Source organism: Leuresthes tenuis, unplaced genomic scaffold (genome assembly GCF_036924035.1).
Source record: "Leuresthes tenuis unplaced genomic scaffold, fLeuTen1.0.hap1 SCAF_61, whole genome shotgun sequence".
Classification (NCBI taxonomy): domain Eukaryota; kingdom Metazoa; phylum Chordata; class Actinopteri; order Atheriniformes; family Atherinopsidae; genus Leuresthes; species Leuresthes tenuis.
In genome coordinates, this window is record NW_027325415.1 from 27,443 (window position 1) to 41,670 (window position 14,228).

Here is a 14,228-nt window from a genome sequence, read left to right on the forward strand (position 1 = left end):
TACGGTTTGATATTCGAAAATTTACTTTCTTGTTTTAAAGCAATTATTGATGGACATTCAAACCTTCTTTGGTGTATAGTCGGGCTTTCGAGCCTTTTCTTCCCGGTTTTTACAAACCATGGTCGGACTTTCACACCTTCTTGTAGCCGAACAACTGCGCTCCTGCTATTGATTGTGTACAGTCGGGTATTTTAACCTTTTCTTACCCGCTTTTTACCAACTATGGTCGGACATTCACACCGTCTTACAGCGGAACACCTCTGCTCCCGCTTTTGATGGTGTATAGTCGGGCATTCGAACCTTTTCTTACCCGCTTTTTACAAACTATGGTGGGACATTCAAACCTTCTTGTATCCGAAAACCTCCGCTCCCTCTTTTGATGGTGTATGTTCGGGTATTCAAACCTTTTCTTACCCGCTTTTTCCAAACTATGGTCGGCTATTCACAGCTTTCTCTCCACCATACTTGTATGGTTGGATATTCACACCCACTTGCATCCGAAGACCTCTGCCCCAAATTTTTTTGATATTTAGTCGGACATTCGCACCTTACCCGCTTTTGGCAAACTATGGCCTTCTTGCAGCCAAACACCTCTGATCTCGCATTTGATGATGTAAGGTTTGGCATTCAGACCTTGCTTCACCTGCTTTTCACCAAATATAGTCGGACATTCACACCTTCTTGCAGCCGAACACTTCCGCTCCACCTTTTAGTGTTCTATCACACCTTTTTTTCACCGCATTTTATACATTATGGTCGGAAATTTTGACATCTGCCTTACATGTAACAGATTAGCGGTTTAGCAGTTTTAATTTAGTTTGAGTGAAGGAATTCATTTTATAGCAAAATCCGAAATCGTGAAGAACTCATGAAAGTAAGCTTATTCTCGGATTCCTGAAACTTTAGATTTGCTATTTCTTTTACTGCAAAGTACAACGTTGGTTTTTTTGTTTAAATCTTTCAAGACATGGTAAATATGATTTTTATATATATAATAAATATATTTATTTCTGTTTACAATATATGACATGTAATAGAACTGAACCGGACCGGGGGACAAGGAAAGAAGAAGAAGAAGAAGAGGAAAGAAGAGAAAAACAGAACATACATCGCATACAACACAGCTGTGGATATAGATGACCTGAGACGACATGATAATACATCAACTGCTTAGCGACCATGCTACTGGACTAATGAATGTGGTTGTGTGTGTATGAGAACATGCAACACCCATGGCACAGGACCTACATGATAACCGTGCTTAGTTATGAGTGTATAAGCGTACAGGGCCACAATCCACAGCCCCCCCAAGCAATCAGAAGCAGGCAGAGAAGGCCACAAGACCCAGGCCACCAGCAGCCCCCACAGAGCACAGAACCCAGGAAGCCCACCGCAGGGGCAACCACGCATCCACCCAGAAGACTGCAGAGGAAGCCCCCGGAAAGAGCCCCCATAAGCATAGGGCAGAGGCCTTCCGGGAGCCAGGGGCAACAGCCCACCGACGTCGCCAGGCCCCAGCCGCCCAGACATGGGCCGTGTACTGGATCCGGGCCCCAGGAGCCCGAGCGCCCCCAAACCCCCCGGCAGAGGCCCCACCCAATACCCAGGAGGGCCAAGCGCCCCAGACAGCCACACAGTGGGTCAGTGCCTGCCCCAGCACCCCTGGCCAAGTGCCCTGGGAGTCAAGACGTGCCCACAGGTGGGTGAAGTCGCGAGCAGCGGAGAGAGGCCACGCCGCCCCCCCCATCGGGAGAAGCACAGGCAGGCCAGGCGACAGCAAGTCCAAGATCCAGGCCCAATCATTACCACACACACTTTCATGTCCCATACATCCACACGTCCTCCCTCCCTCGACTCCGCTGGGGTGTAGTGCAGCGGGCACACCAGGGGGCCAGCAGCCCCCCAGCCACCACAGACCCCAAACCAGCAGAACAATTAATTAATCCTCCTGGCCCCTCCCGCCCCGAGCAGCAACCAGGAAGCAGGGGTGTGCGAAGAAGACCCCTCCCCTCACCCTTCTGGCTCTTCAATATTTTCTAATAGTGAGCAATTAAAATTGAGGGGCAGCCAAACTTGTAGAACTGGGAGCGTGGCCCTCTGGGCAGCCTACATACCCAAAGAGCCCCGCCCACCAGATGCCACTCAGTGTAACCACCCCCCAAGACCTAATGTGTGTGTGTGAGTGTGTTTGATAAGTAGTAATGTCTAAGGTGTAATTAAAACAGGGGTGGGAACTGCAGAGGGCAACTACTGCAGAGTCCACTACACCCCACCGAACACACACGCCCCCAAAACCCTTCATGTGTGAGTGTGTGCTGTGTACAGGAGCCAGAAGGGAGAGGGGTATGGGGATATACACTGGGGGCAGCCAGGGACTGGCTGCAATAGGCATCCCCGCTACCAGGGAGCCAACACAGGACAGGAGGGCCTGATGTCCACCAGGCTCGGGGCCTGCAGCGACCATATTCTGGGAGCTACTGTACCCCCAGAAGGTACCCATCCCGCCCCACCCCACTCAACCCAACCCCACTCCGGAGGACCTCTACAAAAAACAAACAAACAACAACAAAAAACAAACAAACAAACCACCCGGTCACACCAGTCGCAGCAGCCCGGGCCTGAGACCCACCATCACCCAGGCCCCCCCAGGCCCCCCCTCAACAGGTGCGCTCTTGTGAAAAAGCAAACAGCGGCAGCAACAAAAACACAACGGGAACACCGTATTGAGGCTTTGTTCTGACCGCTCATTTGGTATGGCGTTTCTTTCAAGCAATTCTCCCGGTTAGCCCGCACTCGGCTCGCTCCCAGAGCCGTGTTAAAGTCTACTTCGCATTCACTCTCTTTTCTCCGCAGACTAAAAGAAAGTTTCATCTTGGGCTCCCTGAAACTTGCATCCTGCACCGCTGTTTGCTTTTTCACAAGAGTAGAGAAGAGCGCACCGTTCCCAGCGGCACTGCAGTACGGGGTCAATGCTTGGAGTGAACGGAGCAAGCTAATTTTTCAACTCCTATTGCTAAAAATCCATTTAATATGTAGTCCTCGTATAGAGGACATATCAGATATTAAACTGATAAGAACAGATACTACACTTGATCTTAGCCAAAAGGCCGAGAAGCGACAACTGTCCACTGGTTCACGTCCGAGGGCCCTTCCTGGCACAATGCGCACTTGTCCGCTAACACCCCTGTTCTTTTTATGGCCATAGGTGGCCAGAGTGTCACTTTGCACCTCCGCCCACCTGCTGCACTGAGCACTCTTCAGCCCTTTTAAATGGTATAACTTTGCACTCCCGCACGCTCCAGCAAGCACCATTCAAGCAACAACTTTGCACTCCAGCTTCGAACATCGGCACAGTCGCAACAAGTAAGGCGACTCTACTCAGAGAAGTCACTCTGCACAGTAACAAGATTTCTTTTGCACAGACAGAAAGGGCTTCACCCGCAAAGGTAAAGCCTGCCAAAAATAGAAACAACTCATTAGTGCTGCTCTCCACAGATGTCTTTAGTAAAAGGCGAAAGACTTGTACGTTATGAAGAGAAACCAGAGTACGATTATCCGTCACTGCGGGAGCAGGGCATCAGGCTAGTTGGCATAGCCACCTTCCCCATGGTGAGCTTTGCTTGGTTGAGACGCTTGCCCCCCCCCACCCCCCCCTCCCACCCCCCCCCCCACCCCCTTGCTCCTCGGCTGACCAAGTAGGAACAATCGGGCCCTATTCGATGGCTGCCTTGTCTTTTACTCTGTGCAAAAGACAAGGCAGCAACAAAAACACCACGGGAAAACCGTATTGAGGCTTTGTTCTGACCGCTCATTCGGTGTCGCGTTTCTTTCAAGCAATTCTCCCGGTTAGCCCACACTCGGCTCGCTCCCAGAGCCGTGTTAAAGTCTACTTCGCATTCACTCTCTTTTCTCAGCAGACTCTTGGGATTTTATCTATAAAATGAATTCCTTCACTCAAACTATGTTAAAACTGCTTTGTCCTTCATATTTACCATGTCTAGAAAGATTTAAACAAAAAAAAACAACGTTGTACTTTGCAGTAAAAGAAAGAGCAAATCTAAAGTTTCAGGAATCCGAGAATAAGCTTACTTTCATGAGTTCTTCACGATTCCGGATTTTGCTATAAAATGAATTCCTTCACTCAAACTAAATTAAAACTGCTAAACCGCTAATCTGTTACATGTAAGGCAGATGTCAAATTCACCGAAATAGGATCTAAGGGTATTCGGCCAATCGAGCTGTAGCAGCTTTGGTAAAAGAGTATAAGTTGAAGAGTTTGTGAATAAAGGTGTGCGCACACATAGTGAGCTGTAGGAAAATAGGCAGGGAGCAATGCCGGCTGGGGTATATGTTCTTGTATGTTGTCTGACTGTTTGATTTGAATGTGTTGTGTAAGTGTCCTGTTGAATGTTACATGTTTGGGCTTTGACACTTCACTGTGGTTGTTAACTGTGTGGTGTGTCCTGAAATGTTATAGGTTTGGGCTGTGTGACATGCTTAATGCTTGTCAGTAGCTACCCACTTATTCATATATAGCAACTGACAACATAAGAAGTCTGGACATACTTTGATAGTAGTTGTAGAAGTATCCTTATTGATAATAGATAAACTAATTCATAGTGATAGAACAGTAGATGAACAGGTGCCTGCACAGGTCTCACGAAAATAAAATGGGTGTATGATTGCTGACGGCAGAGCAATACTGCCAAACTTATGAGTTCTTGTGGCAAACTTGATTCAGTGTCTTGACGTGTATACGCTGTTTCGCTGACTTGATTGTCACAAGAAACAAAGTGTGTTTGATAAGATCCGACCATTTTATTACGGGAGGATCAGTATGTATGGATTCTGATGTGACTGATAAACCCATTCGTATCGTAAGCATAATCTAATACGTGAGACAACGCCCTGGCACACAATCAAAAAAAAAAGAGAGAGCGGTTTTGTGTCCCCACAGTCCATAATGTAGAAAAGAGAGAAAAAAAGCCTTTCTGATTTGGTGTGTGTAATCACAGTGCAGAGTGTAGAGAAAAGAGAGAAAAGAAAGCCGTTTTGGTGTCACGGGTGTTGTGACTTACACACACACATTTCTGAATTGAGAAAGGAAATTATTTTAGAGGAAGCACTAGAGTTTAGATCCCACATTTGTTGATAGGCATTCATTTATTTCTTCACTTCTGATGAAGTTTCAACAATAAACAACAAACTTTGTATTATGAGAAAGAACCAGACTCATTCTTCAGGAATCCGAAAATAAGCTCTATTTTACGAGTTATGCACGAATTCGGATTCTCCAATAAAACGAATTCCTTAACTCTAACCAAGTTAAGACTGCTTTGTCCTTCATATTTATTCATGTCTAATCAAGTTTCAACGATAAACAACGTTGTACTTTGTAGAATGAGAAAGAACTTCTTCAGCAATAAGCATCTCTCGACATATGACGAAATACAGATTTTGCTATAAAATTAATTCCTTCTATCAGCCTGACTTAAAACTGTTTGTCCTCCTTATTTATCCACTTCAAATCAAGTTTCAACAATTAAAAAAATTTTTTAGTTTGAGACAAAACAACTTCATCTTAAGCAATCAGTAGGGTAAGAAAGGGTAAGAAAAGGTGCAAATGCCAACCATCCATCCATCCATCCATCATCTGCCGCTTATCCGGGGGTCGGGTCGCGGGGGCAGCAGCTTGAGCAGAGAAACCCAGACGTCTCTGTCCCCGGCCACTTCCTCCAGCTCTTCCGGGGGGACCCCGAGGCGTTCCCAGGCCAGCCGAGAGACATAGTCTCTCCAGCGTGTCCTGGGTCTTCCCCGGGGTCTCCTCCCAGTGGGACGTGCCCGGAACACCTCCCCAGGGAGGCGCCCAGGGGGCATCCTAACCAGATGCCCGAGCCACCTCATCTGACTCCTCTCAATGCGGAGGAGCAGCGGTTCTACTCCGAGCCCCTCCCGGATGACTGAGCTTCTCACCCTATCTCTAAGGGAGAGCCCAGACACCCTGCGGAGGAAACCCATTTCGGCCGCTTGTATTCGCGATCTTGTTCTTTCGGTCACTACCCACAACTCGTGACCATAGGTGAGGATGGGAACGTAGATTGACCAGTAAGTAGAGAGCTTCGCCTTCTGGCTCAGCTCCCTCTTCACAACGACGGGTCGGTGCAGAGCCCGCAACACTGCAGACGCCGCACCGATCCGCCCGTCAATCTCCCGCTCCATTCGTCCCTCACTCGTGAACAAGACCCCGAGATACTTGAACTCCTCCACTTGGGGAAGGATCTCATTCCCGACCCGGAGAGAGCATTCCACCCTTTTCCGGCTGAGAACCATAGTCTCGGATTTGGAGGTGCTGATTCTCATCCCAGCCGCTTCACACTCGGCTGCGAATCGCTCCAGTGAGAGCTGAAGGTCACGGCCTGACGACGCTAACAGAACCACATCATCTGCAAAAATGCCAACCATACATCACTAAAAGGTGGAGCGGAAGTATTCGGCTGCAAGTAGGTGCGAATGCCTGACAATGTATGATTAAAAGAGGGAGCGGAGGTTTTCGGCTGCAAGGTCTGAATGTCCAACCATAATTTGTAAAAACTGGGGAAGAAAAGGCTCGAAAGCCCGACTATACACCATCAAAAGCGGGAGCGGAGGTGTTCGGCTGCAAGTAGGTGTGAATGTTCGACCATAATTTGTAAAAAGCGGGTAAGAAAAGGTTTGAATGCCCGACTATATATTAACCAAAGCAGGAGGAGAGGTCTTCGGATACGAGTGGGTGAGAATTTACAACCATAATCTATAAAATGCGGTGAAAAAAAAGGTGTGAATACCCCATAGAACACTAAAAGGTAGAGCGGAAGTGTTCGGCTGCAAGAAGGTGTGAATGTCTGACCATAGTTTGTAAAAAGCGGGTAAGAAAAGGTTCGAATGCCCGAACATACACCATCAAAGGAGGGAGCGGAGGTGTTCCGCTGTAAGAAGGTGTGAATGTCCGACCATAGTTGGCAAAAAGCAGGTAAGAAAAGGTTAAAATACCCGATTGTACACAATCAATAGCGGGAGCAGAGTTGTTCCACTACTAAAAGGTGTGAAAGTCCGACCATGGTTTGTAAAAAGCGGGTAAGAAAAGGTGTGAATGCCCGACAATGTATGATCAAAAGAGGGAGAGGAGGTTTTCGGCTGAAACAAGGTCTGAATGTCCATCCATATTTTGTAAAAATCTGGGAAGAAAAGGCTCGAAAGCCCGACTATACACCTTCAACAGCTGGAGCGGAGGTGTTCAGCTGCAAGAAGGTCTGAATGTCCATCAATAATTGCTAGAAAACATGGAAGAGAATTTTCAAATATCAAACCGCACATGATCATAAGCGGGAGAGGAGGTGTTCAAATGCAAGAAGGTGTGAATGTCCACCCATAATTACTGCAAAATGGGTAAGAAAAGGTACGAATGCCCAACCATACATGATCCTAACAGGGAGCGGAGGTGTTTGGCTGCGACAAGGTGTGTATGTACACCCATAATTAATGAAAAGCGGGCAACAAGTAGGTTTGAATACCCATCATCAAAAGTAGGAGTGGATGTGTTCGGCTACAAGAAGGTTTGAATGTCTGACCATAGTTTGTAAAAAGCGGGTAAGAAAAGGTTCGAATGCCCGAACATACACCATCAAAGGAGGGAGCGGAGGTGTTCCGCTGTAAGAAGGTGTGAATGTCCAACCATAATTGGCAAAAAGCAGGTAAGAAAAGGTTAAAATACCCTATTGTACACAATCAATAGCGGGAGCAGAGTTGTTCCGCTACTAAAAGGTGTGAAAGTCCGACCATGAATTGTAAAAAGCGGGTAAGAAAAGGTGCGAATGCCCGACAATGTATGATCAAAAAAGGGAGCGGAGGTTTTCGGCTGAAAGAAGGTCTGAATGTCCATCCATAATTTGTAAAAATCGGGGAAGAAAAGGCTCGAAAGCCCGACTATACACCATCAACAGCTGGAGCGGAGGTGTTCAGCTGCAAGAAGGTCTGAATGTCCATCAATAATTGCTAGAAAACATGGAAGAGATTTTTCGAATATCAAACCGCACATGATCATAAGCGGGAGAGGAGGTGTTAAAATGCAAAAAGGTGTGAATATCCACCCATAATTACTGCAAAATGGGTAAGAAAAGGTACGAATGCCCAACCATACATCATCAAAAGCAGGAGTGGATGTGTTCGGCTACAAGAAGGTTTTAATGTCCGACCATAGTTTGTAAAAAATGGGTAAGAAAAGGTGCGAATGCTCAACCATACATCATCAAAAGCAGGAGTGGATGTGTTCGGCTAAAAGAAGGTTTGAATGTCCGACCATAGTTCGTAAAATGCGGGTAAGAAAAGGTTCGAATGCCCGAACATACACCATCAAAAGAGGGAGCGGAGGTGTTCCGCTGTAAGACGGTGTGAATGTCCAACAATAGTTGGTATAAAGCGGCTAAGAAAAGGTTAAAATACCCGACTGTACACAATCAATAGCCGGAGCGGAGTTGTTCGGCTACAAGAAGGTGTGAAAGTCCGACCATGGTTTGTAAAAAGTGGGTAAGAAAAGGTTCGAATGCCCGAATATATACCATCAAAAGCGGAAGCGGAGGTGTTCGGCTGCAAGAAGGTGTGAATGTCCGACCAAAGTTTGTAAAAAGCAGTGAAGAAAAGTTTCGAATATCCAACCAAACATAATCAAAAGCGGGAGCGGAAGTGTTCGGCTGTGAGTAGGTGTGAATGTCAAACCATAATTGCTGAAAAATGTGTTAGAAAAGACTAGAATGCCGGACCATACATCATCAAAAGCGGGAAAAGTGGTGTTCGGCTGCAAGTAGGTGTGAATGTCCAGCCATAATTACTCACAAACCGGTAAGAAAAGGTAGTATTGCCAGACCATACATTATCAAAACAGGGAGCGGAGGTGGTTCAGCTGCAAGGTGTGAATGTCTGACTAAAGTTTATAAAAAGCGGGTAAGACAAGGTGCGAATGCCTGACAATGTATGATCAAATGAGGGAGCGGAGGTTTTCGGCTGCAAGGTCTGAATGTACAACCATAATTTGTAAAAACTGGGGAAGAAAAGGCTCGAAAGCCCGACTATACACCATCAAAAGCGGGAGCGGAGGTGTTCGGCTGCAAGTAGGTGTGAATGTTCGACCATAATTTGTAAAAAGCGGGTAAGAAAAGGTTTGAATGCCCGACTATATATTAACAAAAGCAGGAGGAGAGGTCTTCGGATAAGAGTGGGTGAGAATTTCCAACCATAATCAATAAAATGCGGTGAAAAAAAAGGTGTGAATACCCCATAGAACACTAAAAGGTGGAGCAGAAGTGTTTGGCTGCAAGAAGGTGTGACTGTTCGACTATATTTGGTGAAAAGCAGGTGAAGCAAGGTCTGAATGCCCAACCTTACATCATCAAAAACGAGATCAGAGGTGTTTGGCTGCAAGAAGGCCATAGTTTGCCAAAAGCGGGTAAGCTGCGAATGACCGACTAAATATCAACAAAAGTGGGGGCGGAGGTCTTCGGATGCAAGTGGGTGTGAATATCCCACCATACAAGTATGGTGGAGAGGAAGCTGTGAATGGCCGACCATAGTAAAAAGCGGGTGAGAAAAGGTGCGAATGTCCAATCATACATGATCAAAACAGGGAGCGGAGGTGTTTGGCTGCGACAAGGTGTGTATGTCCACCCATAATTAATGAAAAGCGGGCAACAAGTAGGTTTGAATACCCATCATCAAAAGCAGGAGTGGATGTGTTCGGCTACAAGAAGGTTTGAATGTCTGACCATAGTTTGTAAAAAGCGGGTAAGAAAAGGTTCGAGTGCCCGAACATACACCATCAAAAGAGGGAGCGGAGGTGTTCCGCTGTAAGACGGTGTGAATGTCCAACAATAGTTGGTAAAAAGCGGGTAAGAAAAGGTTAAAATACCCGACTGTACACAATCAATAGCGGGAGCGGAGTTGTTCGGCTACAAGAAGGTGTGAAAGTCCGACCATGGTTTGTAAAAAGCGGGTAAGAAAAGGTGCGAATGCCCGACAATGTATGATCAAAAGAGGGAGTGGAGGTTTTCGGCTGCAAGAAGGTCTGAATGTCCAACCATAATTTGTAAAAACCGGGGAAGAAAAGGCTCGAAAGCCCGACTATACACCATCAAAAGTGGGAGCGGAGGTGTTCAGCTTCAAGACGGTGTTCAGCTTCAAGACGGTCTGAATGTCCATCAATAATTGCTAGAAAACATGAAAGAAAATTTTCGAATATCAAACTGCACATGATCATAAGCAGGAGAGGAGGTGTTCAGCTGCAAGAAGGTGTGAATGTCTACCCATAATTACTGAAAAATGGGTAAGAAAAGGTGCGAATGCCTAACCATACATCATCAAAAGAGGGAGCGGAGGTGTTCCGCTGTAAGACGGTGTGAATGTCCGACCATAGATGGTAAAAAGCGGGTAAGAAAAGGTTAAATTACCCGACTGTACACAATCAAAAGAGGGAGCGGAGTTGTTCAGCTAAGAGAAGGTGTGAAAGTCCGACCTTGGTTTGTAAAAAGCGGGTAAGAAAAGGTTCGTATGCCCGAATATACACCATCAAAAGCGGAAGCGGAGGTGTTCGGCTGCAAGATATTGTGAACGTCCGACCAAAGTTTGTAAAAAGCAGTTAAGAAAAGGTTTGAATATCTAACCAAACATAAGAATGAGTCTTTTCCGCTGTAGAATGCCCGACTATAGACCATCAAATGCGGGAGCGGAGTTGTTCGGCTGTGAGTAGGTGTGAATCTCCGACCATAATTGCTGAAGAATGTGTTAGAAAAGGTAAGAATGCTGGACCGAACATCATCAAAAGCGGTAGAGGTGGTGTTCGGCTGCAAAAAGGTGTGACTGTTCGACTAAAGTTTGTAAAAAGTGGGTAAGACAAGGTGCGAATGCCTGACAATGTATGATCAAAAGCGGGAGCGGAGGTGTTCAGCTGCAAGAAGGTCTACATGTCCATCAATAATTGCTAGAAAACATGAAAGAAACTTTTCGAAAATCAAACCACACATGATCATAAGTGGGATAGGAGGTGTTCAGCTGCAAGGTGTGAATGTCCACCCATAATTCCTGAAAAATGGGCAAAAAAAAGGTGTGAATGCCCAACCATACATCATCAAAAGCAGGAGTGGAAGTGTTCGGCTACAAGAAGGTGTGAACGTCCAACCAAAATATGTAAAAAGCAGTTAAGAAAAGGTTCGAATATCCAACCAAACATAATCAAAAGCGGGAGCAGAGCTTTTCGACTGCAAGTAGGTGTGAATGTCAGATCATAATTTGCAAAAAGCTGATGAGAAAGGGTGAGAATGCCCGACTATACATCATCAAATGCGGGAGCGGAGTTGTTCGGCTGTGAGTAGGTGTGAATCTCCGACCATAATTGCTGAAAAATGTGTTAGAAAAGGTAAGAATGCCGGTCCATACATCATCAAAAGCGAGAGAGGTTGTGTTCGGCTGCAAGTAGGTGTGAATGTCCAGCTATAATTACTCACAAACGGGTAAGAAAAGGTAGTATTGCCAGACCATATATGATCAAAACAGGGAGCGGAGGTGGTTCAGCTGCAAGAAGGTTTGAATGTCCGACTAAAGTTTAAATATATTAAAGAAAGCGGGAGGAGAGGTCTTCGGATGAGAGTGGTTGAAAATTTCCGACCATGATGTATAAAATGCGGTGAAAAAAAGGTGTGATAGAACACTAAAAGATGGAGCGGAAGTGTTCGGCTGCAAGAAGGTGTGAATGTCCGACTATATTTGGTGAAAAGCAGGTGAAGCAAGGTCTGAATGCCCAACCTTACATCATCAAAAGCGAGATCAGAGGTGTTTGGCTGCAAGAAGGCCATAGTTTGCCAAAAGCGGGTAAGGTGCGAATGATCGACTAAATATCAACAAAATTTGGGGCAGAGGTCTTCGGATGCAAGTGGGTGTGAATATCCAACCATACAAGTATGGTGGAGAGGAAGCTGTGAATAGCCGACCATAGTTTGGAAAAAGCGGGTAAGAAAAGGTTTGAATACCCGAACATACACCATCAAAGAGGGAGCGGAGGTGTTCCGCTGTAAGACGGTGTGAATGTCCGATCATAGTTGGTAAAAAGCGGTTAAGAAAAGGGTAAAATACCCGACTGTACACAATCAAAAGAGGGAGCGGAGTTGTTCGGCTAAGAGAAGGTGTGAAAGTCCGACCATGGTTTGTAAAAAGCGGGTAAGAAAAGGTTCGTATGCCCGAATATACACTATCAAAACCGGAAGCGTAGGTGTTCGGCTGCAAGAAGGTGTGAACGTCCGACCAAAGTTTGTAAAAAAGCAGTTAAGAAAAGGTTCGAATATCTAACCAAACATAATCAAAAGCGGGAGCAGAGCTGTTCGACTGCAAGTAGGTGTGAATGTCAGAGAATAATTTGCAAAAAGCTGATGAGAAAGGGTGAGAAATCCCGACTATACACCATCAAATGCGGGAGCGGAGTTGTTCGGCTGTGAGTAGGTGTGATTCTCCAACCATAATTGCTGAAAAATGTGTTAGAAAAGGTAAGAATGCCGGTCCATACATCATCAAAAGCGGGAGAGGTGGTGTTCGGCTGCAAGTAGGTGTGAATGTCCATTAATAATTGCTTTAAAACATGAAAGAAATTCGAATATCAAACCTTACATGATCATTAGCGGGAGAGGAGGTGTTCAGCTGCAAGAAGATGTGAATATCCACCCATAATTACTGAAAAATGGGTAGGAAAAGATGCGAATGTCCAACCATAAATCATCAAAAGCAGGAGTGGAGTTGTTCAGCTACAAGAAGGTATGAAAGTCCAACCATGGTTTGTAAAAAGCGGGTAAGAGAAGGTTCGAATACCCGAATATATACCATCAAAAGCGGAAGCCGGGGTGTTCGGCTGCAAGAACGTGTGAACGTCCGACCATAGTTTGTAAAAAGCAGTTAAGAAAAGGTTTGAATATCCAACCGAACATAATCAAAAGCGGGAGCAGAGTTGTTCGACTGCAAGTAGGTGTGAATGTCAGATCATAATTGCTGAAAAATGTGATAGAAAAGACTAGAATGCCGGACAATACATCATCAAAAGCGGGAGAGGTGGTTTTTCGGCTGCAAGTAGGTGTGAATGTCCAGCCATAATTACTCACAAACGGGGGAAGAAAAGGTAGTATTTCCAGACCACACATGATCAAAACAGGGAATGGAGGTGGTTCAGCTGCAAGGTGTGAATGTCTGACTAAAGTTTGTAAAAACCGTGTAAGACAAGGGGCGAATGCCCGACAATGTATGATCAAAAGAGGGAGCGGAGGTTTTCGGCTGCAAGGTCTGAATGTCCAACCATAATTTGTAAAAATCGGGGAAGAAAAGGCTCGAAAGCCCGACTATACACCATCAAAAGCGGGAGCAGAGGTGTTCAGGTGCAAGAAGGTCTGAATGTCCGACCAATAATTACTGAAAAATGGGTAAGAAAAGGTGCGAATGCCAAATCATACATCATCAAAAGCAGGAGCGGATGTGTTCGGCTACAAGAAGGTTTGAATGTCCAACCATAGTAAGTAATAGGTGGGTAAGAAAAGGCTCGAATGCCCAACTATACACCATCAAAAGCGGAAGCGGAGGTGTTCGGCTGCAAGACGGTGTGAACGTCCAACCAAAGTTTGTAAAAAGCATTAAGAAAAGGTTCGAATATCCAACCGAACATAATCAAAAGCGGGAGCAGAGCTGTTCGACTGCAAGTAGGTGTGAATATCAGATCATAATTTGCAAAAAGCTGATGAGAAAGGGTGAGAATGCCCGACTATACACTGTCAAATGTGGGAGCGGAGGTGTTCGTCTGTGAGTAGGTGTGAATGTCCGACCATAATTGCTGAAAAATGTGTTAGAAAAGGTAAGAATGCCGGACCATATATCATCAAAAGCGGGAGAGGTTGTGTTCGGCTGCAAGAAGGTGTGAATGTCCAGCCATAATTACTCACAAACGGGTAAGAAAAGGTACTATTGCCAGACCATATATGATCAAAACAGGGAGCGGAGGTGGTTCAGCTGCAAGAAGGTTTGAATGTCCGACTAAAGTTTGTAAAAAGCGGGTAAGACAAGGTGTGAATGCCCGACAATGTATGATCAAAAGAGGAGCGGAGGTTTTCGGCTGCAAGAAGGTCTGAATGTCCACCCATAATTACTGAAAAATGGGTAAGAAAAGGTGCGAAAGC

At 45.7% G+C, this 14,228-nt stretch overlaps 2 non-coding genes across 2 annotated transcripts; both read right to left on the bottom strand.

Moving 5' to 3' along the window:
* Positions 1-2,928: 2,928 nt before the first annotated feature.
* On the bottom strand, positions 2,929-3,119 carry LOC140285829 (U2 spliceosomal RNA). Its single transcript, XR_011910776.1, has one exon. It is a non-coding gene; the product is annotated as a U2 spliceosomal RNA (small nuclear RNA).
* Positions 3,120-3,435: 316 nt separating this feature from the next.
* On the bottom strand, positions 3,436-3,549 carry LOC140285865 (U5 spliceosomal RNA). Its single transcript, XR_011910807.1, has one exon. It is a non-coding gene; the product is annotated as a U5 spliceosomal RNA (small nuclear RNA).
* Between the last annotated feature and the right edge of the window lie 10,679 nt (positions 3,550-14,228).